This window comes from Cervus canadensis, chromosome 28 (assembly GCF_019320065.1).
Source record: "Cervus canadensis isolate Bull #8, Minnesota chromosome 28, ASM1932006v1, whole genome shotgun sequence".
In the NCBI taxonomy this organism is placed as follows: domain Eukaryota; kingdom Metazoa; phylum Chordata; class Mammalia; order Artiodactyla; family Cervidae; genus Cervus; species Cervus canadensis.
The window spans coordinates 3,565,607-3,590,505 of record NC_057413.1 but is presented as its reverse complement, the minus strand read 5'-3'; the positions used below and the strand labels follow the sequence as shown (position 1 = coordinate 3,590,505).

General features: G+C 45.4%; 2 long non-coding RNA genes across 2 annotated transcripts in view; both read left to right on the top strand.

Annotated features, from left to right (window-relative positions):
* LOC122429338 overlaps window positions 1-3,311 on the top strand; it is a 42,990-nt gene extending 39,679 nt beyond the window's left edge. Inside the window, exon 3 of the long non-coding RNA XR_006265955.1 lies at window positions 3,221-3,311. This is a non-coding gene — a long non-coding RNA (uncharacterized LOC122429338). The remainder of the gene's footprint in view (window positions 1-3,220) is intronic.
* Window positions 3,312-20,256: 16,945 nt separating this feature from the next.
* On the top strand, window positions 20,257-24,298 carry LOC122429339. The gene is made up of 5 exons (XR_006265956.1): window positions 20,257-20,309; window positions 21,409-21,497; window positions 22,192-22,438; window positions 22,917-23,095; window positions 24,240-24,298. It is a non-coding gene; the product is annotated as an uncharacterized LOC122429339 (long non-coding RNA).
* Window positions 24,299-24,899: the final 601 nt, after the last annotated feature.

Here is a 24,899-nt window from a genome sequence, read left to right as displayed (position 1 = left end):
ATGAGTTGCCATTTCCTCCTCCAGGGCATCTTCCCAACTCAGGGATCAAACCCGCGTCTCCTGCGGCTTCTGCATTGCAGGCAGATTCTTTACTGCTGAGCCACCGGAAAGCCCTAATATTTACATACTTAAAGGAGAAAAAAGTGGCCTAAATAATTATTCAGTCTGCCAGTATTATTTACTGTCAATTAACCACCACTTGGCCTACGAATACATAATGGTGAGAGGTACACGGGTACTCCTCGCCACTTGGTCTTACTTCACGTTTGGACCTGTTACGTATAGTCTGTTACACAAGGTTGAATTCATCGTTCTGTTCGCCCGGTGGTCACTGACCACCGCCGGACATAGTGTTGACGACAACGCGGAAGGGCGCTTCTAAGAGGCTCCCCACCCAGCTCCTGGGCCTCACGCCCTTGTGGACTAGACCCAGTGCCTAGTCCCTAGCGAACAGGACCTGCACAAGTGGCTGCCGTTGGTAGACGCCCTCTGTCCCACTGCTCCGAGGGGATCAAGTTGCCGTGCCATGAGCTGCCCTGGAGAGAGCCCCGGGTGGAGGGAGCTGGGGGGCCCCTGTGGCCAGCAGCCAGGGAAGAGCTGAGACCCTCAGTCCAACATCCCACAAGGAGCTGACCCTGCTGGTCACCACGTGAGTGAGTTTGAACGTAGATCACCACCACTCGAGCGTGTGCAGTGACGCTGTCGGCATTTTCTCTTGGATATGTGTGAGTTACTGGAAAATTTTCCAATTGGCCAAACCAGATCTTATGGCCACGCTTAAAGGCCAGGGGCAGGGAAGTGCCAGGAAGCCACTATGAGACCCAACTGAGTCATGTGGCCAAGTCCAAGGAGAGACAAAACATATCCTGCTTGTGGAAATGGTGAAGAGGTAGCAAATACGTTGAAATAATCGTCTAACATGGGCTTCCCTGGCAACTCACTCCAGTATTCGTGCCTGGGAAATCCACGGACAGAGGAGCCTGGTGGGCTACAGTCCATGGGGTGGAAAAGAGTCGGACACGACTGAGCAATTAAACCACCATCACTGCCAGTCTAACACACTATAATCAATATCCTCTCACACCAGTAGTGCATGAGTTTCTTATATGGCCACATGCTAACACTGGACAGCCACATTTTTGCCAACAGAATGGGCATAAATTCATTTTAGTGTATGTATTTCTGAGTATTGGTGAATGAAGTTGAATATTTCTTAATATTCTTATTAGTTTTTGAGTTTCTTCCTCTAACTATCTGTCGAGCATTTCAAAATTGTTTCCTATATTTTTCTTGTTAATTTGTAGGAATTTCTTCCATACGACTGATGTTACCCCCAGTTCATTATAGATGTTGCATTTCTCTTCTCCCATTCTGTCCCCTGTAAATATACTTTGTGGTGTTCCGAACAGAAATCTTCAGTTTTCTTGTCGTTACCATCTTTTTCACCTTATGTCTTTGGAGTGTTAGTGTTAGAACTTCTCCCACACATCCTAATGTCACAATATTTTTAAAAATATTGCTTTACTGTTTTGCTTTTCATATCTAGGTTTTCAATCAATTTAGGTCTGTATTTTTACATTTCATTAGGTAGACATATTTCTTCATGCTGTGAACCAGTTTTCTTAACATCAGTTACTAAAAATTCCATCCTTCCCTACAGATTTATAATGCTGTCTCTATCATAGAATGAGTTCCCACACTTCTTTTGGTTTGTTTCTGAGATTCTTATTCTATTTCATTGATCTGTCTTTTCTGATACCAACATTACCTTTTTCCTTTCAAACTACTTCATCTTTGAGGTAAAACAATATCTGGTTGGGCAAGTTCCCCTGCTTTGTTCTGCCAGATAACTTTTCAGATGAATTTGTCAAGGTCATCCAAAATCCTATCGGAATTTTGATTGGAACTGAACTTAACTTACAAATTTAATTTATAGATCAATTTGGGAAGAAATGTTTTGTTGAAACAAACTCTTTGAAAAAAAAAAACAACGGCAAACAAGTCTGTTGAAAACATATGAAGAATGAACAGTGTCTGAAATCTACATATTGGAGCAAACTTCTTTGGGTTGGATTGGATAGTCTTTCCTACTTGTCTGGAATAAGCCTGAGATCTCTCGATGGACTTGACTTGGATTACCTTGATAGAAGCAAAACACCCAAGAAGGCATGTGTGTATTTTGGAATTGTTCGTTAGTGGTAGGTGGTAATAATCCCTTAGCAAGAACACCCACCGTCTCTACAGTCTCTGATTATGAGTGAAGGGCTTATCCTGTTCAGTGATCTGTTTAGTTCTTCAAAGCGTAATGCCACATCTAGTTCTGTATTTATCATTTAGAGGAGCTAGTTATAGCTCTTCAGACTCGCCCGGCGCTGCCTGTGCTTGGCGAGGTTATCGAATTATCACGCCGTGTTAATGAGACCAGGCTCATGAGAACCATCTCGTTCAGAATCTCTTCACTTCCTGCTAACCCTGGCCAACCACCTTGCGAATGTGCATTCTGAGGGCCAGGGAGACTTAGAGAGTGTGCTTGAAAAAGTTCAGATTCTTCACCACTCCTGGAAAACACCTCAAGAGTCACAAGCTCACTAATGGCCTAATTTTCATATAGAAAGGACAGGACCTGATCATTAGCTGTAGCTCATTTAAGGGAGTTAATGAGGAGTAGTAGAAAAATGAAGAAGCTAGAAAAATACAGCACAAGGGTGGTCGTAAATTGGCTTACTCATCTTTGTCCAGTAAGAGTCTATTCATTTTCTTTAACCCTCCAAAGAGTGTCAAAGGGGTGAACCGTTTGAATATTTAGCAACATGTTAAATTCAGTTCAGATTCAGTATTGTCGGTTTAAAAAAAAACACACTGTTTAATGAGTGCATTTTGAACATATAACTCATTGAGAGGATAAACATGCCTATTCAATGTGCTATTTAAGAAAGAAATGTCTTAAATGAGCCCAGAGTTGTTAAACTTAGCTCCATAAACGTTCAGCAGTTTTATACTTTTCCCTTGCTTTGTCTGCATATCTCCCTTTTCTTTCCAGACTTGGGTTCTTTTTAAAGTCACTGTCTTCTAAATCATGTAATTTTAAGTAACAAGACAGCTAGGTGACATATTGCAATACAGGAATTGTTGAGTCAGGTCTTCTTAATAATTTCACAACTGTTAAAATCCCCATTGGAAATATGACTAATTCTCTCTAATTCTCAAAATTCTTCTCCAGAGAAAAATCACATTTTGTGCTACTCGGATGTCAAAAACAGCTCCCTTGCGGCTCCTAACTTAGCTCATTGTGGGCTAGTCTAATAGTACGCTGATGCTCCAAACCTACGGAACTAAAAGCTCTCCTTATAACTGTGTTTGAGCGATGAACAGGGCAGAAAACACCATACAGACCCGAAGGTGAGTTTTAGCTAAAGGAATGCTTTGTGTGCAATCCAAACAAGTGGGTTTCTGCTTTTCAAGGTGCTTTTAAAACTCCTCATAGAGGTTGTCCACATTCATTTCACCTAATGGAAACCTATAATTTCCAGGTGAGTCAGATTCCATTGCCAAATTGCTGAGAGATGGGAGAGATCTCTGAGACTTTTGAATACACATGTTTTTGGTTTTGTTTCTGTTTTTCTTTTCTTCTTTTTTTTGCAAAACATAACCAGAACCGCATGCCCAGTTGGAATTGCTGTTATGCTTGCCTCTAAATAATTGCAATAGCTGATCTTTCTCAGTGTTTAGTATGTGTTCTTCCTAAGTTGTCTATTTCATCCTTACAATAACCCAATAAAACAGGTATGATAACATTCCCTATTTTACAGGTAAGGAATCAGGGGTGCAGAGCAGTTGAGTAGCCTAATTTTGGGTGTAGGAAGCCAAGTCTCTAACTAGAGTCTCTGGTCCTTGTGGCCAATGATGTCAAGGTCTCGCTCAGATCACCCCTACTCTTTTTGGTGTGTCTGTGGGTTACAGGCTGCTTCTTGGGCCGCACAGTCTGGAAGCAGGAAGTGCTGGGGGAATTTGTGCTCTCACTGAAGGGCAGGTGGGTACAGAAGAATAAAAGTTCCAGCTCCATCGTCTTGCGGACTGCTCCCTGCTCCCAAGCTCCCTGCAGGACCCTGCCTGCATCTGCCTTAACTGCCTCTTCCCTTCCTGTCCTGGTTCTGCCCCCAACCCCCCTACCAGCCTCCCCCAGGGGCCCTTTCTCAAAGAGTCATCTGTACCTGAATCCTCATCTCAGGGTCTGTTTCTGGGAAGCCCAATTAGAACTCTCCTCTTTCCCATGGTTTCACAGAACAAACTGTTCTTGGAGTATGAAAATGGAATTTAGGTTAATATGTGCTCAGTCCTCTCCATCTCTTTGCAGCCCCATGGACTGTAGCCCACCAAGTTCCTCTGTCCTTGGAATTCTCCAGGCAAGAATACTAGAGTGGGTTGACATTCCCTACTCAAGGGGATCTTCCCAACCCAAGCGTCAAACCTGCGTCTCTTGCATCCCCTGCATTGGTAGGAGGACTCTTTACTACTAGCACCACCTGGGAAGCCCAGGTTAAGATATTCAAACTGAATTACAGAGTGTGAGTTTCAGAACTTGAAAAAAAGAAAGAAAGCTAAATCTTGATTTTTAGCTACCTTTCCATCAGTGTGTAACTTCCATGGAGACCCCGGAGTTTTGTCTATCCTCCCAAGCCCATCATTCCAGGACATAGCCAGGTACCGTATGGTTGTCAGTTGAATTGTTCAGGAAAGGATAGCCAGATCTCAGTATTCTTGGGGCATCTTTTTCTTCAGTTCAGCCAGCTCATCTTTAACACTCTGTCACTCAAACTCTACTCCATCCTTTCAGGCCTTCTGATGTTTGTCCCTGATGCAAAAGACCTGTCTACCTTTGAAAGCAGGATGAAACCTATTAGAATGTAGAGCTGTTCCTAAGAGAAATATGACTTATCCTAGGGCAAAAAGCGGTTAGCTTTCAATGTTAGGAGAGAAAGTCTCAGCTTCTGAAATTCTGGGGACGTGGAAGCTGGGGGACAGGGAGGCAGGTCTTAGGGAAAAGTGTGTGTGTGTCTGAGTCTGTGTGTGTTAACCCCACTCTCACACTGTGAGCCCACGTCAGCCTGGCACGGAGTGAAGAGAGAGAGAGCCTCTGTCTGCTTCCATCCAACCCTGGGGCAGAGTGATGTTGGAGTGGTTTCTCGATGGCCAGGGCCTGCAAGGGTTTGTTCTGGTGGCAGTATCTGCCCAGGGACTGGTGATCACGGATCCTAGCAGTGAGGCAAGAAGACGCAAGAACAGATGCTCTGTGATTCAAGACCTACTCCACGCAGCAGCCACCGCAGCGGCCCCGAAGAGCAAACCGTGCTCCCTTCTGAGGATGCTGAGGGAGGGGGGCGAAATTTTAGGTTTTGTCGTTCGAACAGGTTAGGGCTTCTCATCTCTCTGTGGCCTTTACCTTGCTCACCACTGTTGTGTGCGGTCTCTGATTTCTCTGACCTTTTTACATGTGCAAGTAAAGTGCTAAAGGCAGGACCGCCTTGCTCCATCGGACTGGAGTTTCCCTGTCCTCAGCACACTCTACGTAAAAAGGAATGATTGTCAGTCTGTAGCACAGAGGTAGTCCCATAAGTATTTTTAAAATCTTAAAGAGGAGGAGATGCAAATGAAGCAATGGGGCTGGTCTTCCGCTGGTGGGAATTCCACGGAAGTCGGCGATGTGTGCAGAAGCAAGAGGAGAGCCTCAGGATCCCTTTGGGCAGGCGAAGTGATGTGGCAGCTCCTGGAACCTGGGCAAGAGGCAGGAAGCACTGTGCCTCCAAAAGAAGCCCCTTTGGGAAGCTAAGAGCTGGAGTCTCTTGGAAAAGACATCAAGAGAAGTGAACATGAAGGGCTGGTGCTTGCCCGAAGGACCTTCCCCCACTGCCTCCTGTGTGTGGCAGGAGAAGATGCTCTGGCTGGGCTCAGGCAGAGCTGGCTGCAGTGTGGGGACCAGTGATTGGAGTCCAAGGACAGCAGAGACCAGGCCAGCAGGCATCGTGCAGACCTGAGCAGGGGTGGCTTTGGGCCTGGGGAGACTTCCCAGGGGTTCCCGGGAAGGTGACCTTGCCTGGAATCCTGACTCCTCTGCCCCTAACATTCTTAAGGCAAGACTCATATTCAGAGGGGTGGCACCCTGGTAAAAACTAAATCTCTGCTGTATTCCCCGAGACAAAATGTTGGAAACTACAGACTTCCCTGGTGGCTCAGTGGTAAACAATCTGCCTCTATAATACAGGAGATGCAAGTTCGATCCCTGGGTTAGGAAGGTTCTCTGGAGAAGGGAATGGCAACCCACTCCAGTATTTTGCCTGGAGAATCCCATGGACAGAGGAGCCTGGTGGGCTGCAGTCCATGGGGTTGCAAAGAGTCAGACACGACTGAGTGACTAACACTACAAACCCAAATCTAAAAAACACAAAGTTAGACAGGGGAAGGAGCTGATGATCTTTTGCTGATGAGCTGGGCTTGTGAAGTTTCTCATGTATCCAGGAGTCAAAGGCTGCCCACGGCTCTCCTGGCAACCCAACAGGTATGAGGAGGAGCAGAGTGAGAGCGGGGTCAGTGGGCTGGCCTCGCGAAGACTCGAGACAGGACAGAGATGCTCCTGGTCTCCAGCCCCTTGCCAGACCTGCTGAAGCCTTCTGATCCTCCAAACCCTTTCTGCTAAGTGAGCAGGACCACTTGTTCCCATTATGAGGAAACAGACTGAGGGGAGAAGAGCTGATACTGGATCTCCCCACTCGCTGCCCAAACTCTTCACTGCGTCTCCCAAGGTTTTATTAGGAGCAGAGGGCTGTGAGTTACAGAAGTTGAGACATCCGCTGAGAGATGCACCAGAAAATAGGCTGGTTTTGGGTTTTTATGTTTGGTTTCGCTGCTGGAGGGAAGAGAACTGCTTCCTGAGCTGGTCTCCCTGAGATGCTGACCCTTTTTTCTTCCCTGGGACATGAACATCCTGGACCTCTAGGGTTTGGAGATGGGCGGGAGGGAGGTGCTCTCTTCTGTTGGGTGTTGCTAGGGAATCTATGGCTCTGACCTGGATGCTCTGTGTTCTCTTTCATCAATGTGGGGGTCCCCAGTCTCTGCAGGCACAGCTCATGACCTGAAAGTTTGTGTTTCTCCAGAGCTCAATCAGGAACAGACTCAGGTTCGGAGAGGCAGCACCCTGGTAAAACTGCTAAGATCAATTTTGCAGAGCTGAACCATAGCACCATCTCAGGCTGTGAAGTTTCTCAGCCACTTCTGATCCAAAATTCTTCTGCTCACAACATCAGTCTTAGGCAAAGGTTCTGTGTTATTTGATATTACAGATAAATATCACAGTGAAAACAAAGGACAATTTTAGAACTTTTTTTTGTTTGTTTCTGATTAGCAAGCCCTCGTCCCCATTCTCTTAGACCTTGCCAAGCAAATTTCTTTCTTGTGCAACTATTGAAAATGCCTGGATATTTCTTACAGAGCATGAGTGGAATGCTTGAAGGCAGTGATTCCTGAAGAAAGGATGTCCGGTGAGACTGAGATCCCTGGGTGCTCTTTCCTGAGGTTCTAATTGAGTTGAGCTGGCTGGTCTAAGGAATCTGTTCATGTAAAGAGCTTCCCAAGGTGATCTGCCCAGATGTCAGAGCCAGTGGCCGCAGTAATACAAAGAGCTCTGGAGAAAACTTGACCTTCACTCCCAGAGGGCCTTCCTTGGTCTGCCTCCTGTAAGACCAGCCCTGCCCTCTAGGGAAAGTCCACCCTGGTACCAGCCATCCTCATCCACCCGGCAGAGTCCCTGGTAGTGAAATAAAATGTAGCACTTTAAGAAAAAGGTCATTTTGCAGTAGCCCAACAGAGGAGAATTCAATTAATGTGAAAGTGTGTTCGCGTAACTCACCATCCATTCTGCTAAGCTGCTTCCAGACCTGTCATCTGAGGCCGGAAGAGCTTCTGGCAGGCAGAGAGAAACTGGGTCACCAGGTGTGAGAGCTCAGAGGCTTTTCCAGCACCTCTTAGCTCACGTGTGCCGGGAGGAGACTGCTGGAAACTCACGCGCACACTGCTGGGACCTGCAGAGCACATCAGCCTTTGGGAGACACACTCGGTCTTGGGTGAGCGGTGCCCCGGTGAGTTAGCTCACTGGGGTGAGGTCCTGCCGTCCCCAGACCAACAGTAGCACTGGGTAGAGAGGAGATGGGAGGCTGAAGTCGGACCTGAGGTTCCCTTCTCTCTCCTTTCATCGTCGCACGGTCAGGGGCTCACCTCTTCCTGGGTCATGATAACCCTTGAGTCTCTGGCCCTCATCTCTTTGGAGAGCCCCCCTACCTGAATTTCTCACTGCCTGCTGCTGCTGCTAAGTCGCTCCAGTCGTGTCCGACTCTGTGCGACCCCATAGACGGCAGCCCACCAGGCCCCCACATCCCTGGGATTCTCCAGGCAAGAACCCTGGAGTGGGTTGCCATTTCCTTCTCCAATGCATGAAAGTGAAAAGTGAAAGTGAAGTCGCTTAGTCGTGTCTGACTCTTAGCGACCCCATGGACTGCAGCCTACCAGGCTCCTCCGTCCATGGGGTTTTCCAGGCAAGAGTACTGGAGTGGGGTGCCATAGCCTTCTCCTCACTGCCTGCTGAACACATCTTAAAGTAGAACACGTCGCCTGGAGCCCTAAACTGTTCCTCACTCTGAACTTGCTTCTCTCGCCACGCTTCCTTCCAGCTCCCATCACCATCATTCCCAGATTTCAGAGAATCCTCCTGCTGTGGGCACGGGCCACTTTCTCCCCTCAATGCCATCCTCAGGGTCAGAATCTTCACCCTCTCCTCCATTAGGCTGTCTCCTCGACGACCGACACGCTGGCTGACTGTCACTCCTCCGGCCAGCCCCCTACCTTCTCACGGATGCTGCTTTCACCCCAAGAAAGCTCCCCTTTGCCTGTTCCTCATTTCCACATTCACAGTGTGGCCCTTCAAGATGTCAGACGTCCTCAGTATTTCTCAAGCCTTATTCCGCCCTTCTCCTGGGCATCTCTTGGATGATCATGCATCCCGTAACCCCCTAGCTCTGCCCTTGAGTGCTGCCTCTTTCTTTCAGGCTGCCCTTCCGCCAGTCTTTGCTTCCTGAAACCTAACAAATGCCACTGGCGTTTTCCCCGATGTCCTTTTTTTTTTTTTTCATCTGGGTAAAGGATTGCCACCTCCTTGGTTAAATCTGACAAACAGAATTTAAGGGGAGAAATGTGATGAACTGTTTGCAGAATTGCACAGGAGCCCACAGACATACTAATCCAACCTACGCATAAATCCATACCGCATCCCATTCTTCAAATCTGCACTTCTCCTTGATTGCTGGGACAGGGTGGCAGAGATGTAGTGATGATTTCAGTTAGTTGGCAAGGCCATTGAGAACATGCGGGGTGGTTAATAGGGGGGAGGGAGGGGGCGGCAGATCGAACATTTCTAGATTTAATCTCATTCTTGTTGCCTTAACAACTTGATGTAGCTTTCAGAGATGGCCTTTTTTTTTTCCTTCTTAATAATCCTTTTGGAAATCAGAGTTGTCATAACAATAGCACTGAAAATAGCCAACCCTCTGTCAAATGACTTTTGTTGCTGGTTTTTCTTTTCATGAAAGGCCAGCAGAACTTTCAGATTAAGATCCAATAAGGCAAAAGAGAAGAGGTCACTTGTGCTAAATGGAAAGATGGCATGTCTGTGTGTGTATAATCTAGTTCCAAACCCTGAACATGGAGATGGATTTATACTGCTCACACTTCTTCAGTCTATTCCACCAGCAGCTTTTCACGATAAAGTGGAGTCTTGGATGTGGTTTTTTTTTTTTTAATTTATATATCATGCTTAAACAAAAGGTTAACTGTCTGGAAATGATTTTTTTCTTAAAAGCAAATTTTTAGTCCCGCGTTTCCCACCTGCTGGTCCCTGGGCCAATGTGATAAATTTGCAGCACCCGGCTTGCCTGGACGCCTCTCTTCCTAGCTGTAACACCTCTTCCTTCTTGGCTTCCCTCCCTCTTTTCCTCGGCTCCCATGGTCTTCAGTAAGGGATTTATATTGTTACAAGCGTGCGAGTGTGATTTGTTTTGCAATTTGCTGCCCTGGATTATAAATGCTCCGTGACTCAAACATCTCTCTTTCTTCTGCCCTCGCCCTCGCTGTTCTAGGCTCTGTCTTAGCCTGTTCCAGCTGCTACAACAAAACGCCGCAGACCGGGGAGCTTGTAAACAGCAGAGATCTGTTGCTCTCAGTTCTGGAGGCCGGAAGTCTGAGATCAGGTGCCGGAACAGCTGGATGAGGGCTCTCTTCCGGGCCGCAGGCTTCTCATCTGTCCTCCCATGGAAAGAAGGGCGTGATCTCTCTGCGCCTCTTCCCTGACAGCACTAATTCCGCTCAGGAGGGCTCCCCCTTCACGACCTGATCACCTCCCAAAGACCCCGCCTCCTCATTCCATCACCTCGCAGGTCAGGCTTTCAGCAGGAGGATCGGGGCGGGGGGCACACACGCGCAGACAGCAATGGGTTCAGTCAAGGCAGCGTGAGCGGTAATCGTGCCGGGCGTGCGGAGTGTGCTCAGCGCTGCAGGGTGCTTGCCCCGACCACTTCCCCTGCAGGGCGCATCTGTTTTGTGGGTTGTCTCTCAGGGAAACAGTGATGGAATGTATTCTGCCATGTCCTTGACATTCAACCAGTGTTGACTTGGATCCCATTTCAGGGCAGTTAAGCCAGTTGGCTGGGGTGTGGAAAACCTTTGGTGGTGCTTACACTGGGAGGAACGGGATAGTGTGTTCCTCTGGGCTGTGGGCAGATGCCCAATGCCATTAGCTGTCTCCACAGGAGTGTAAGCACAGCTCAGACTTCTGCATCCTCCAGACCGTGGGTGCTGACGTCCACGTGGGTTGTGAATATAGAGAGAAAAAGCTCTTGCATTAAGAAACCCCCATGAATCTTCCCCAGTTACTCGGATTCCCCTTGGGAGTCATTGTTGGTCATTTCATTTTTCTTACTCGACTTTTAAGATTCTTGGGCAACGAAAAAAAGAAATGCTTTTTTCTTTCTTCTTTTTTTTAAGTTACTTCCCAGTGGCAAAGCTTACAAAGAAGTAACGGGGCTGAAAAATGTGAAGTGGGGCATAAATTCTGAAACACCCCAGAAGGTGTTGCGTTGAGTCAGTACTGGCAAAATCGATCTAAAGCATAACTCCTCCAAAAGGGGAAAGCACCCTTCTTGTACAAAAAAAGATACAAAATTTCTGCACACACTCAAATTTATGGTTCTTAAACGATTTTGTTGAATGCTGACATGTGATATACATCATCAGTATTTTTGGTTTCTTATGGGAAGTGAGAAATGGTGTGCTAATGAATTATAGGTTTGATGCAGTATGGAAAAAAAATGCTTTTTAGTCAGTTTTCTTTGGTTTGTTTTAAATTCAGTTATTGTCCTGCCCTGTTACAAAGTGTAGCATTTGTCATTGCTTTATAGGTTTGGATTTGCAAGGCCAGCACTCAGGAGGTAGTTCAATGGCTACTGCCTATCTCTCCTACAATTAGGAGGTGTGGATGAGTGGGCATAGAGCCTTACCGTTCAGTTAACAAATGTTAACAGAAAGCCAGAGTGTTTTCCATTAGATTTTGCTTCTACATTGCCATTTAGCCCCAAAGTAGCTTATCACAAAAATTGTAACATAATAACTTTCTCTAATACTAATAGTTGCCATGCTATAAAATGGTGATTTTTTTTTTCCTAGAGTAATGTAATAAAGAATATAAAATTCCTAGCTGGGATTCTTTCTCATTGTCTGGGTTTCCCCTTTGTGCTACTACTTTACCAAGGAGTAAACTCAGAGCAAGGGCTTCCCCAGTGGCTCAGACGGTAAATAATTCACCTGCTAATGCAAGAGATGTGGGTTTGATCCCCAGGTCTGGAAGATCACCTGTGGAATAAAATAGTAACCCACTCCAGGACTCTTGCCTGGGAAATTCCATGCACAGAGGAGCCTGGCGGGTTACAGTTTATGGGTTCACAAAAGAGTTGGACATGACTAAGTGACTTAACGACGACAAACTCAGCACACGAGTAAGGGACCAGCAGGAGGAGCAAGAAAGAAGGGGGAGCCAGAAGGAGAAGCCCTAGAGAGCTGGCCACAGCTCTGTGAGACTGTGTCTGTGTCTCCTTCAAATTCATGTGTTTGGGGTTGGGGGGGAGACTCAAGAGGGAAGGAACATTGTTGTATGGCGGCAGTCAACACAATATTGTAAAGCAATTGTCCTCCAAGCTAGAACATGGACGCAACCTAGATGTCCATTGACAGATGAATGGATAAAGAAGTTGTGGTACATATATACAATGGAATATTACTCAGCCATAAAAAGGAACACATTTGAGTCAGTTCTAATGAGGTGGATGAATCTAGAGCCTGTTATACAGAGTGAAGTAAGTCAGAAAGAGAAAAATAAATATTGTATACTGACGCGTACATACGGAATCTAGAAAAATGGTACTGAAGAATTATTTGCAGGGTGGCAATGGAGAAACAGACATAGAAAATAGACTCATGGACATGGGGAGAGGGAGGAGAGGGTGAGATGTATGGAGAGCGTAAGGTGGAAACTTACATTATCATATGTAAAATAGACAGCCAACGGGAATTGGTGGTATGTCTCAGGGAACCCAAGCAGGGTCTCTGTATCAACCGAGAGGGGTGGGATGGGGAGGGAGGTGGGAGGGACGTTCAAGAGGGGGGGGACGTAATGTACACCGATGGCTGATTCATGTTGAGGTTTGACAGAAAATGACAAAATTCTGTAAAGAAATTATCCTTCAATTAAAAAAATAAATAATTTTTAAAAAGTGAATTAGGAGATATGAAAACAAATAAAAAAAGAAGAGAGAGACCAGAACTCACTCTCTGCCACCTGAGGACCCAGTGAGGAGGCAAGGTCTGCACACCCGGAAGAGAGTCCTCATCGGGCACTGATGCTGTTGGCACCATGGCCTCGGACTTCCCAGCCTACAGAAGCCTTAGGGATAGAGGTCTCCTGTCTAAGTCCCCCAGTCTGTGGGGTTTTGCAGCCTGAGCTGAGAGAGCGGGAGCAGAATGGCCTTTGCACTTTGCCCCGCTGCGGAGGTAACTCCACTCCATGCAACGCGTATTCACAGAGCCGATGGGTGCAAATAACTTCCGTCCCGGGGAAGCGTTTCACCCGCTTCTTTTCAGTGTTTTTCCCTCTGACGTCGGTAGCTACTTTACATGCATGCCTACGTCAATACAGTTAGGCACTTAAGAAGACTCTGAAGATTTCCTAAGTTCTCTCTCTGTCCCCTAGTACCCTGCCCTGAGAAATTTAGCAGCTTTGGTCTCACCGAATATTGACCTTTATCCCTCCACTCAGGAACTCCACTGGGCTCTGAAGTTCCCCTTCTCTGTACCTCTGGCTGCAAGCGTACCACAGACATTAAACTGGCCATTGCTTTATTTGTCTCCCTTCTCTCAGAGATTACTCTTCTGGGATGTCTACCAGTCAGTGACTGAAAACCAATGTCTCATATATTTTTTTTCCAGTTGTTTAAGGTAGAAAGCTAAGTCAGGTTCCTGTTAATCCACTGCGTGGAAGTGGAAGCTTGCATCCCACATGGAAGGCATCTATGCACTTGGGAAGCCAGGCACACCACCAGAGCTGGGTTCTGGAGAAAGTGCCCACTGCAGATTCTGGCCACCAAGCGCTCCAGACCGGGAAGCAAAATCCTTTCTTCCTATAAGTTCTCTCCAATGCCCTCTACTGACAAAGCTTAATATCATGCCATCTGGTAGAGAAATATTTTAAGGGCCCATATCCATTTTCCTAGAGCAGGTAATGAAGTATGAATTTCGAGCTAAGAGGCGATAAATTGATAACCAGCATACATATTGTGGAAGGTTGCTATCTATCAGTATTTCAAAATTATGTGGCCATCTGATAAGTTTAGATCTATAACATCAATTAAATGCTTTCCACGAAAAATTCTGAGCTCAAGTTTTAGGTAACTAAGATTTATTTCCATGGAATTCTCCATGCAAGAATACTGGAGTGGGCAGCCCTTCCCTACTCCCGAGGGTTTTCTCAACCCAGGGGCCCAACTCTGGTCTCCCGCATTACAGGTTGTTTCTTTACCATCTGAGCCACTAGGGAAGCCCGAGATTTATTCATTTCTAAGAAGGGAATAGCAGCTCCATGCTTTCCTAGTAAAGAACAAGACAAAACCTTATAGTAGCATGCTGTATTTGTCTCCAGTTTTCCTTATTATTTGGTAGAAGAGAAGAAAAGGAGAGGACGGCAACCAGTTACTTCTCTGTGCAGGTGCTTTGCACATAGAATTATCTGAAACCCTCACAACCACCCTGGGATAAATTTTGGCCCATGTGCCATTTTACAGATGAGCAAAAAAGATTGCAACAGTATGCATACATAAGAATCTCCTGAGAACTTGGCTGCTGATGAAGATGACTTGACCAGCCCATGGTGGGTTAGGAATGAGGCCCAGGAATACACATTTTATATAAACACCCAGGAGATTCTGTTGCATGTGGTTCATGGACCACATTGTCAGAAATACATATTTCAATAACTTGTCCAAGGCCAAGGGGTTTAGGGACAGGCTTCAAATTGAGCGAACTATTGTCTCTAACAACGTCCATCCCTTTTCCTTCTGCCACATCAAACTACAGATTAGTAGCGAGAATAGGAGCCTAATTTGGGGACTTTAGCTAGTTAGCTTCAGGTCCACCTTAGAACTGTGTACAGCTGTCCCTTGGGATCCATCAAGGGTTGATTTAAGGACCCTCTGGGGATGCCAGTGGCCACAGATGCTCAACTGTCTTACAGCTGGCCCTTGGTATCCATGGGTTCTGTGTCTGATAATCCAAGTTCTGCAGATCAAACAGTGTTCTATCTAGGGTTGTTTGAATCTGCTGATGCAGAACCCGTGGACACAGAGGGCCAACTGTACCGGGGAGATGACAGTTAATGAACAAGCGGCGAACCCAGAACTAACAAACTGTGTTTCAGGAACAACGTTTTCTCGGAAGAGCACCGGGTGAGTTAGTTCACTAGTGTGATGATGCAGTATGTTCCCTCTTTTACTCTCACTTCATTGACAGACCCTCAGGGTGACATTAGAAAACTCAGTTAATAGTCAGTGGGTGATCTCCTTCTTTATCTAGGAAGTTGATGGCAATTGATTAAAATCATACTATTAAATTATCAGTTAGTGTGAATATTCAATGATGAAAATTTCTGAGACCACCAGTTCTCAAAGAAACTTATCTTTCAAAGTCAGTTGTCGAATGTTAGTCAATAATGCTTCTTTTCTGAAGCAGTTCCAAATGAAATAACTCTAGATGTTTTCTTGCTGAGTGATGTATCATGCAGTATTAGAGATGAGAGCATGGAACTAAGCTGTGTTTTGGGTTGGGCAGGCATACCTAATTTTAGAGCATTTGGAGATTGATGCATTATTAAAGAGATGCATTCCGCTTGTGGGTGACTCATTTAGTCTTGGTTCTGCCCTTGGTGTGCAAATGTGACATTTGGAGACAGTTTGTGTAAGTGATGGAGTATCTTTTTCTATAAAAATGGAAACAGAGCATCTAAGACAAAGAAACGTTTTGTGTAAATCAAATAAATGGGCCTGAATAAAACTCTCTATTAGGATTATGACATCCTTGACACATAAAGACTGGTTTTTGTTTACCTTTGTTTGATAAAGAGCTCTACTTGAAAAAGGCATGGTCTTTTCATGAGCAGAATAACTCAATTTCATAAAGGTTAATCCATAAATGTAATGCAATTTCTAACAATCTCTTAACCAGATAAATTGATTGTAAGCATCATGTGAAAAAAAAAAGAGTGTCCAGGAACATGGATTAAAAAAAAAAGACAGGGGAAAGGTGGAGGAATTATTTCTATCAGATTGTCAAAACATATTCTAAAGCTACAAAAATTAAAACAACATGATGTTGGTGCATGGCTAGAAAAACAGATGACTAAAACAGAATAGGAAGACCTTTATGCACACATACAGGACACAGGCTTGGGGTGACCTTGATAATCATCTGGGGAAAAAATTGGATTCCTGTTCTTCATATTATATACACAGAAATCTACAGATTGATTAAAATTTAGATGTTAAAAATGGGAATTAAGCATTTTAGAAAAATATATAAAATTTTAAAAATTAAATAAGGATGTCCTCCCTAAGAATGAAAAATGCCATAAAGGAAAGACCGATAAATTCAAGTCCATAGGAAAACTAATCGCCCAACCGGAAAAATGGACAACAAATGGACAACAGATTTGAAAGGCGAACTCATAGTAAAGGAAATAGTTCTCAAACAAAATGGCATTCAATTTTATTTATAGTGAGGGAAACAGTAATTAAACCCATAATGACACATCATTTTTTGTACCTATTACATTAATAATACATGCTGCATTGGCAACAAAGTACGGAAGTGGACTTTCTCCTCCATGGCTGGTGGGAATGTAATTTGAGTGCAGTCTCTATGGAGGGCAGTTTGGCAATACCTTGTACCTTTTGACCTTCTCTGTATTTATCTCAAATATACTCACATGTGGGCTTCCCTCGTAGCTCAGTCGGTAAAGAATCTGCCTGCAATGCAGGAGACCCGGGTTCAATTCCTAGGTTGGGATGATCCCTTGGAGAAGGAAATGGCAACCCACTCCAGTATTCTTGCCTGGAGAATCCCATGGACAGAGGAGCCTGGCGGGGCACAGTCCACAGGATTGCAAGAGTTGGACACGAGTTGCTGACTAAAACCACTACTATACCCACATGTGTGTATCTAGCAGAGCATCCTGTGTTGGAAACAATTTACAATCCGGTCAAGATTGTAAAGAAATCTGTATTATATCCATATTAGGGTATGCTACACAGTTGTTGAAAGGAATGGGGCAGCTCTTTACATATTGATACAAGAGATACATTGTTTAGAAAAAGACACAGAACAATGAGCATAGCATGTTACTGTTGAAATGTACGCCTGTGTGTGTGTGTACCGGCATGTACAGTGTATATATGTATGTGTAGATACATGTTAACATGTAAAGTGTCTCTGGAAGAAGAAATTGGTTACAGTGGTTGCCTCATGGAAGGTGAACTAGGAGTCTGGAGGAGACAGAGGGAGCACTGTGACTTTGACGGCTTTGTTTTCGATCTCTTTCTGGCGTTTTGCCATGAGAAAGGATTACTTATTTTTTAAATGGTTCTGATTACTGATTGCTTTGGAGAACTTCTAAGATGACCTGGTCTCAAGATGACTTCCCCAGAATTCATACTCTCCTTTCCCAAGAAGTAGGAAAGACTATACTAGAAATGAGTATACCTTTGTTCTTTTTCTTTTGGTTGTTCCGTCATGTCTGACTCTTTGCGATCCCATGGACTGCAGCATGCCAGGCTTCCCTGTCTACACTATCTCTTGGAGTTTGCTCAGACTCATGTCCCTTGAGTTGATGATGCCATACAACCATCTCAGCCTCCGCCACCCCCTTCTCCTCCTGCCTTCAATCTTTCTCAGCATCAACATCTTTTCTAATGAGTCAGCTCTTCACATCAGGTGGCCATAGTATTGGAGCTTCAGCTTCAGCATCAGTCCTTCCAATGAATATTTAGGGTGAATCACCTTTAGGATTGACTTGTTTGATCTCCTTGCTGTCCAAGGGACTCTCAAGAGTCTTCTCCAGCACCACAATTCAAAAGCATCAAGTTCTTCAGTGCCCTGCCTTCTTTATTGTCCAACTCTCACATCTGTACATGACTACTGGAAAAACCATAGCTTTGATTGACTATACAGGATTTTAATCTTGGTTCCTAAAGGACAACCATAAGTATTTCAGAAACAATCCTTGCATTCATGCAAAGTACATCCTCATGAACATCCCATTTTGGTCTCAGGGCAGTGCTGAGAAAGGTACGAGAAATGATCCAGACACAGCTCCAGGTGTGGCGAGCCCAGAGTCCCACAGCCGGTCATCGCTGAAACCAGCATCAGAGCATAAATCTGTGTTTCCCTTCCCTTGCTATTTTATCCACTATGCTGGATAATATGCTAATAATAGTGACATTTGAGCACCTACTGTATGTGCTGCGCTTAGTCACTCAGTCATGTCTGACTCTTCGTGACCCCGTGGACTGTAGCCCGCCAGGCTCCTCTGTCCATGGGGATTCTCCAGGGAAGAATACTGGAGTGGGTTGCCATGCCCTCCTCCAGGGGACCTTCCCAGCCTAGGGATCCCAGGCCTCCCACATTGCAGGTGGATTCTTTACCATCTGAGCCACCAGGGAAGCCCAACAATACTAGAGTGGGGAGCCTATCCCTTCTCCAGGGGATCTTCCTGACCCAGGAATCTAAGCGGGGTCTCCCGCATTGCAGGCAGGTTCTTTATCAGCTGAGCTACCAGAGAAGCTCTCACCTACTGTATACCAGACACTTAAATATACTATGCCACTCAATCTACTTGTTTTATCACTGTGTTATGTTTTATCACCTTTACCTATTCTTTATATTTATCATCTTTCATTTCTCTAATGAGAAATCTGAGTCTCGGGGAGTTAAATAAGTTGTACAAGTTCAAGTGGTAAGAATCCAGGGCAGGGATTTGAACCCCCACTTGCTTAAAGTTGGGTCTTTTTCCTTTGCTGCAGGTGTTGCACACGGTTCTTCAAATGAGCGCCTGGTGGTGTGTCCATGTCCCTCTCCCGCAGGTGAAACGCTGTGTTCAACATCTACCAGTCACTCGCCTCTTCTCGAGCCGGGTTCTGTGCATGGAGCCGGGTTACAGCAGCTGTTCTTGTCGCCAGAGGACAAATGCTCACGGGAGCCATCCCCCACATTGTGGGGGTGTCCTGGCACCTCCCTTCTCTGCCCTGGACTTCCGGGTGGACCAGGGCTGATGCCACACACGTGTTTCTGTCAAGCAGGAGGCATCCCATGCTTCTCATTCACCTCGTGATTTGCTTTTGCTCTTTCAAAATGAAAATGGCTTCATTTTTTCAGTTCTAAAGACAATATGTTTTCTTAAAGAGTAAGAGGCAGACAATAGAGAGTGATAAAGTGGAGAAAATGAAAATAATCTGAAAGCCCATCACTAAGACCTAAGTACTGTTCACATTTTGACAAGTGTACCATCAGACTGCCTGCTAAGCACAGAGAATAGATAGGGAGGACTCGTGTATACAGACTGAATCATTTTTGGATAGTCTACTTTTCTCACTTAATAAGTCACAGTCACTTATGTTATTAAATTGCTAACTTTCATCAATCTATGGTGGTTTGGTCACATAGGTAAACTACACTTAACTAACTTGCTCCCTAAGTTTTGCTACTGTGAACAAGGCTGTAAGGTAACCTTTTAGCATAACTATACACTCTAGTCCTGTTATTTCTGAAGGACCGACTCCTATAAGTGAAACTGCTGAATCTGGAGCTTCTCTGAATGAACTCAGAGAAAGAAACTCGAACGTGGGGTCCCATTATAGATGCGACCAATAAAAAGGACTTCCTGCTCTTTCAAGGACTTCTCACTTTTCTTAGTAGTATCTGTACCTGTGTTGTGATTGTCTGTGTTTTCATTGCAGTTTTTCTTGCCTTGCCTGTGCCTCCGTTTCTTTCCTTCTCCTATTTTCCTTTATGTAACATTTATCTTCTGGAAAAAACAACGGTGGCTACCTTGGACTTTGTTTTACCGTAACTTTTCTTTTTAAACGAATTTGCGTTTGTGGTGTCTGAGTTTCCTTCGTGAAGGCGGCAGGGGTCTGCAGAGCAGCTTTAGCGCAGCCATCTGTGTGTACGGAAAAGCAGAGACAATTAAAACCTGTTGACAACTTTGGGCAAAGCTGCAGGCCTCATGTTCTGTAATTTATGTGCAAAGCTGAAGAACAATCAGTTCAAGCTGGTTCTTCAAAGAGACACAGCCTGTTACATGCTTTTGGCAGTTGAGCCTCTTTGCACCACAGCAAAGGGTATCTGAGTCCAAGGAATTCTGAGATGTGCTGGAGAGGCTTGTGAGCCGGGCCTGCGACAGCAGACACACTCTGCCACGAGGAGATGGGAGCTGCTGCTTTCTCCGGTTTTCGTCTAACTCCGCTTCTGACGAGTAGACGGGCGTGTGCCTAGGACCTCCACCTACTTGCGTGATGTGTCTCTGTCAGAAGCAGGAAGAATCCTTTCCAGTATTTGCCATGGGTTCTGCTGATGTGGTTAGGGACACATAGGTGATATGGATGCTTGGGAAGACAGTGGTATGTGTTTAAATTTCAGCTCTGCTGTCTCCTAACTGGGCCGCCTTGGTTTACTCTGTTTCTTATGCTTTAAAATGTAGAAAAGGACACCTAGCTTACAGGATTGATACAATGGCTGAGGTCATTTTTTTTTATCATCACTTTTTTTTTTTTTTTTGACTGCATCGGGTAGCATGCAGGATCTCAGTTCCCCAGCTAGGGATCAAACCCTCACCCCATGCAGCAGGAGCAGGCAGTCTTAACCACTTGGACTGCCAGGGAAGTCCCCAGCAGCTGAGGTTATACAGAACAGGTTGGCCACCTTTCCATCTATCCTGTCTCATCTCCCTGTTACCTTCCACATCCTCTTCTGTGGTCCCCACCCCCATCCTGCCGCTGAAGCACTGGGCCCGGATCCCAGCCCCATCTCTGTGTCTAGATCACTCTGTGTCTTAGGAGGCTTCTCAGGAATACTGACCATTTTCACTACCTTAGAGCATTTCTTCCTTTGGCTTTTTTAAGAACACGTTGATCGTTCCTGCTCCCTCTGCGGAAGCTTCTCCTCAGTCTCCGGTGTCTTGTGTTCATCCTCCCCTCTATTTGAAAGCTGATGAGACAGCTTTCTTCTCCACGATGAGACAAAGGACATTGGTATACCTCCTGGTCCTTTTCTGTCAAGTGGGGTTATGTGACTAGCTTTGACCAATGGCATGTGAGCAGAAGTCACACCAGGGGTTGCTTCTGGGGGTGGGTCCTTGGGTCCTGGGTCCTGCAGAGTGCTCTCTTCCCTGTCGTGGGCAGTGACAAGGTTAGTGAGGGGCTTGCTCTGTTGTTCTGGGTACTCGAGAGCAGAGCCCTCTGCTGACCTGTAATATCCATACAGCCAGAGTGAAACAGAATCTTTGCTGGCTTTATTCCCATTACTTGTTACCACAGCAGAACCTAGCTTATCCTGACTAATACAGACCTCTCCCACTCAGGCACATACTCTTTTGAATAGTGTAGGCAACTTTTAAAAGACATTTAAACACAAGGGACGTTTTATACCCCTCTAATAATGTGGTGAGGTCCACACTAACCCAAATAAAGAGGAAACCAACCAATATTCTCCACTGAACAGGAAAGATCTGCATTAAGATGACTTTCTCTTTGTTCCGGGACCATGAAGTTGCTGGCAACTCTTCTCATCAAGGAAAAGAAAAGCCTCTGGTGAGTGACGCTGTTGGGGTGTCTCCTGTCTCCAGCTCAGATCTCTCTTGGGCTTTGAACATATCGTTGATTGCCTGCTTTGCTTGGCTATCTCACTGGCAGCCCAGACACCAGAGATGCAAATGTAAAATCATTGCTTTCCCTGCTGTGTTGTCTGTCTCAGCGAGTATCTCCTTGCCCACCTAATTGAATCATCCTGACCCCTTTGTCTTCTTTTGCCCTCACACTAAATTTTTCACCAGACCTGTGGTTTCTCCCTCCCTCCATCTCCACTAATATACTTTGTACCTGCCACATTTATTTATTTATTTTTTTCTAGATCAGTATAAGCCTTCTCAGGAGTCTCCTCGTGTCAAGCCTCTCTCTTTTTCCTGTCCACGGTTGGCATTGCGGCCTGAGTGATATTTCTACAAGCAGATCTGATCAAAATACTTCCCCGTTGAATGCCCTTTCATGGTTCCCCATGGCTCTTAGAAGAAAGATAAACCTTTAAAATGTCTACAGGTCTCTGATTTGGTTCCTGCATCTTTTTCTGGCTGGTCTTTGACTTGTGGTCCGTGTGCAGCCACTATGAATGTAATTGAAAGCTTCATATTTTAAGAAACCCTCTTGGCCTTTTTCTCCCCAGCTGGAACATTCTTCTCCTCTCGTTTCTCGCCTAACAGTCATTCTCGTGTATTCATCCCTCTCTTAGATCCTGCTTCCTCTGGGACGCCTTCTTTGACTCACCCAGGCAAAAATAGGTGGCCTCTGTGGATCCTGCTTATGACCTGTTCTTGTGCTCATTGCTGTATAATGCTGTCACAACAGACAGTCCCTGCCCCTCGCTGAAATAATACGCGCCAACCGTTTGCATCTGTGTCATCTAATCCTCACAACAATCCCTTGAGATGAATGATATTCCCATTTCAGAACCAGGACACCAAAGAACGAGAAGTGAGGTAAGCGGTTTAAAAGTCAGTCAACTCGTTAGTGACAGTGTGGGTCTTGAACACACATGTGTCTCCATCTTGCGGTCTTAGGCTTAACCACCGGGGTGTCCAGGACAACCGCAGTGCTCGTAGGAGACCAACATGCATTGCTCATTGCTTCATTCCCAGGACTTAGCACGCTGTCTGGCACATAGCAGGTGTCAGTCACTTGGCTGAGTAAATGAATAAAGGAAAGAGGATGAAAAGTTACCTGGGTAATGATGGCTCACACAAAAGCTTAGCTATGACTTTTTTACAGCTCTAATGCACAGCAAAGCAGAAAAATGGGAAGGAAAATCGGATAGCATCAGTTTGGTTTCTAGATAGACTCTTCGGAAACGTATCAGGGAAGATGCAGGAAGCAGGAAGTGGTCTGCGTTGCCTTTGAAACTGGGAGACAGCTTTCTGCGGAACAGAGCTTGCTGGGCTCACCGCCCTGTTCTTGCAGGTCAGGGTCTCATGGAACTTGAATAAGCTGCTGACTCACGAAAGAACCTTCCCAGCTTCCGCACCACTTGCCAGGATGCCGTACATTCCCCTATATTTCCTTCAGGACAAAAGGATATGCAAAATTCTTCTCCTGAAATAAAAGAAAACCAGCATTTATGGGAGAAGAAAAGGTTTCTGGTAAGTTCAATACCAACTTGCATTTGGGTAATGTTTAAATATAAGAAAAAGACATTTTTTCTTTTTTTTTTTTCCTAAGTAGGAATTTGTGTGTGGCAGGTAACACTGGTAGGGTTTTGGGTACTTTTGAATTTATATCATCGTTGAAGTGAATTTATACCAAGGGTGAGGCTTAACATTCTAAGTTAAGATCTTCATCCAAATGACACATGCATATGTGGAATAAAATCAAGGGACTTCCCTGGTGGTCCAGTGGTTAAGACTTTGCCTTCCAATGCAGGGGGTGCCAATCTGACCCCTGGTCAGGGAGATAAGAGCCCACAAGCCTCACAGTCAAAGCACCAAAACACAAACCAGAAGCAATATCGTAACAAATTCAATAAAGACTTTTAAAAAGATGGATGTTTTAAGGATGGTGAAAGAATCCACCTACAATGCAGGAGACCTGGGTTTGATCCCTGGGTTGTGAAGATGCCCTGGAGAAGGAAATGGCAACCCACACCAGTATCCTTGCCTGGGAAATCCATGGACAGAGGAGCCTGGCAGGCTACAGTCCATGAGGTCGCAAAGAGTCGGACACGACTGAACGACTAAACAACAACAATTACTAATCACAACTCCTAGGCCGTACACTGGCTCCCCAGAACCTACTCATCTTATAACTGAAAGTCTATACCCTTTGATCAATATGGCCCCCACCCCAGCCACTGGTAACCACCACCAGCTCTCTCATCAACGTTCTCTCTTGATTCAGCACTCCCACCATTCCCTCTTCATACTGTTCATGGGGTTCTCAAGGCAGGAATATTGAAGTCGTTTGCCACGCTCTTCTCCAGTGGACCACGTTTTGTCAGAACTCTCCACCATGACCCATCCATCTTGGGTGGCCCTACACAGCATGGCTCAAGGTTTCATTGAGTTAGACAAGGCTATGGTCCATGTGATCAGTTTGATTAGTTTTCTGTGATTGTGGTTTACATTCCCTCTGATGGATAAGGATAAGAGGGTTATGGAAGCTTCCTGATGGGAAAGACTGAGGGGGAAACTGGGTCTTGTTCTGATGGGCGGGGCCATGCTCAGTAAATCTTTAATCCAATTTTCTGTTGATGGGCGGGGCTGTTCACTCCCTGTTGTTTGACCTGAGGCCAAACTATGGTGGAGGTAATGAAGATAATGGAGACCTCCTTCAGAAGGTCCTTCGCACACACTGCCCTCAGTGCCCCTGACCCTGCACCAGGCCACCACCGACCCACGTCTCTGCGGGAGACTCCTGGACACTCACAGGCAAGTCTGGGTCAGTCTGGTGATGGACAGTGAAGCCTGGCATGCTGCAGTCCATGGGGTCACAAGGAGTCAGACACAACTGAGTGACTGAACTGAACTGACCTTTCCCTCTCTCTCTCATCATCCTTTTACCTCCCATCTTCCCTCAGCTGCAGCAGTGTTCTTACCTTGTCCAAGCTGATAACATTTCAATTCTATTCTATAATCAGAATTAAATCTGTGTGCTTTATCTCTCGGTGGATTCTAAAACTGGAAAGCTAATAAGCAGCATTGACATTATTAAGACTCTATAAATGTTGACTTCAGAGATGAGGGGAAAGCTAATGATTACATTTTCTGCCCTGTAGGTCCAGAGTCATGCTTTCTGGGCACTTGAAACAGAACGTTCCCAGCTTCAAGGTCATACAGATTCTTCTGTTCTTACACCTTATCATTCATATTGAAGTCACTTTTTTCTTGCCCCCAGTTTGGGACTTTTGACTTTTTTTCTTTATGTTTACCAGGTGCTTCTAATTGGAGT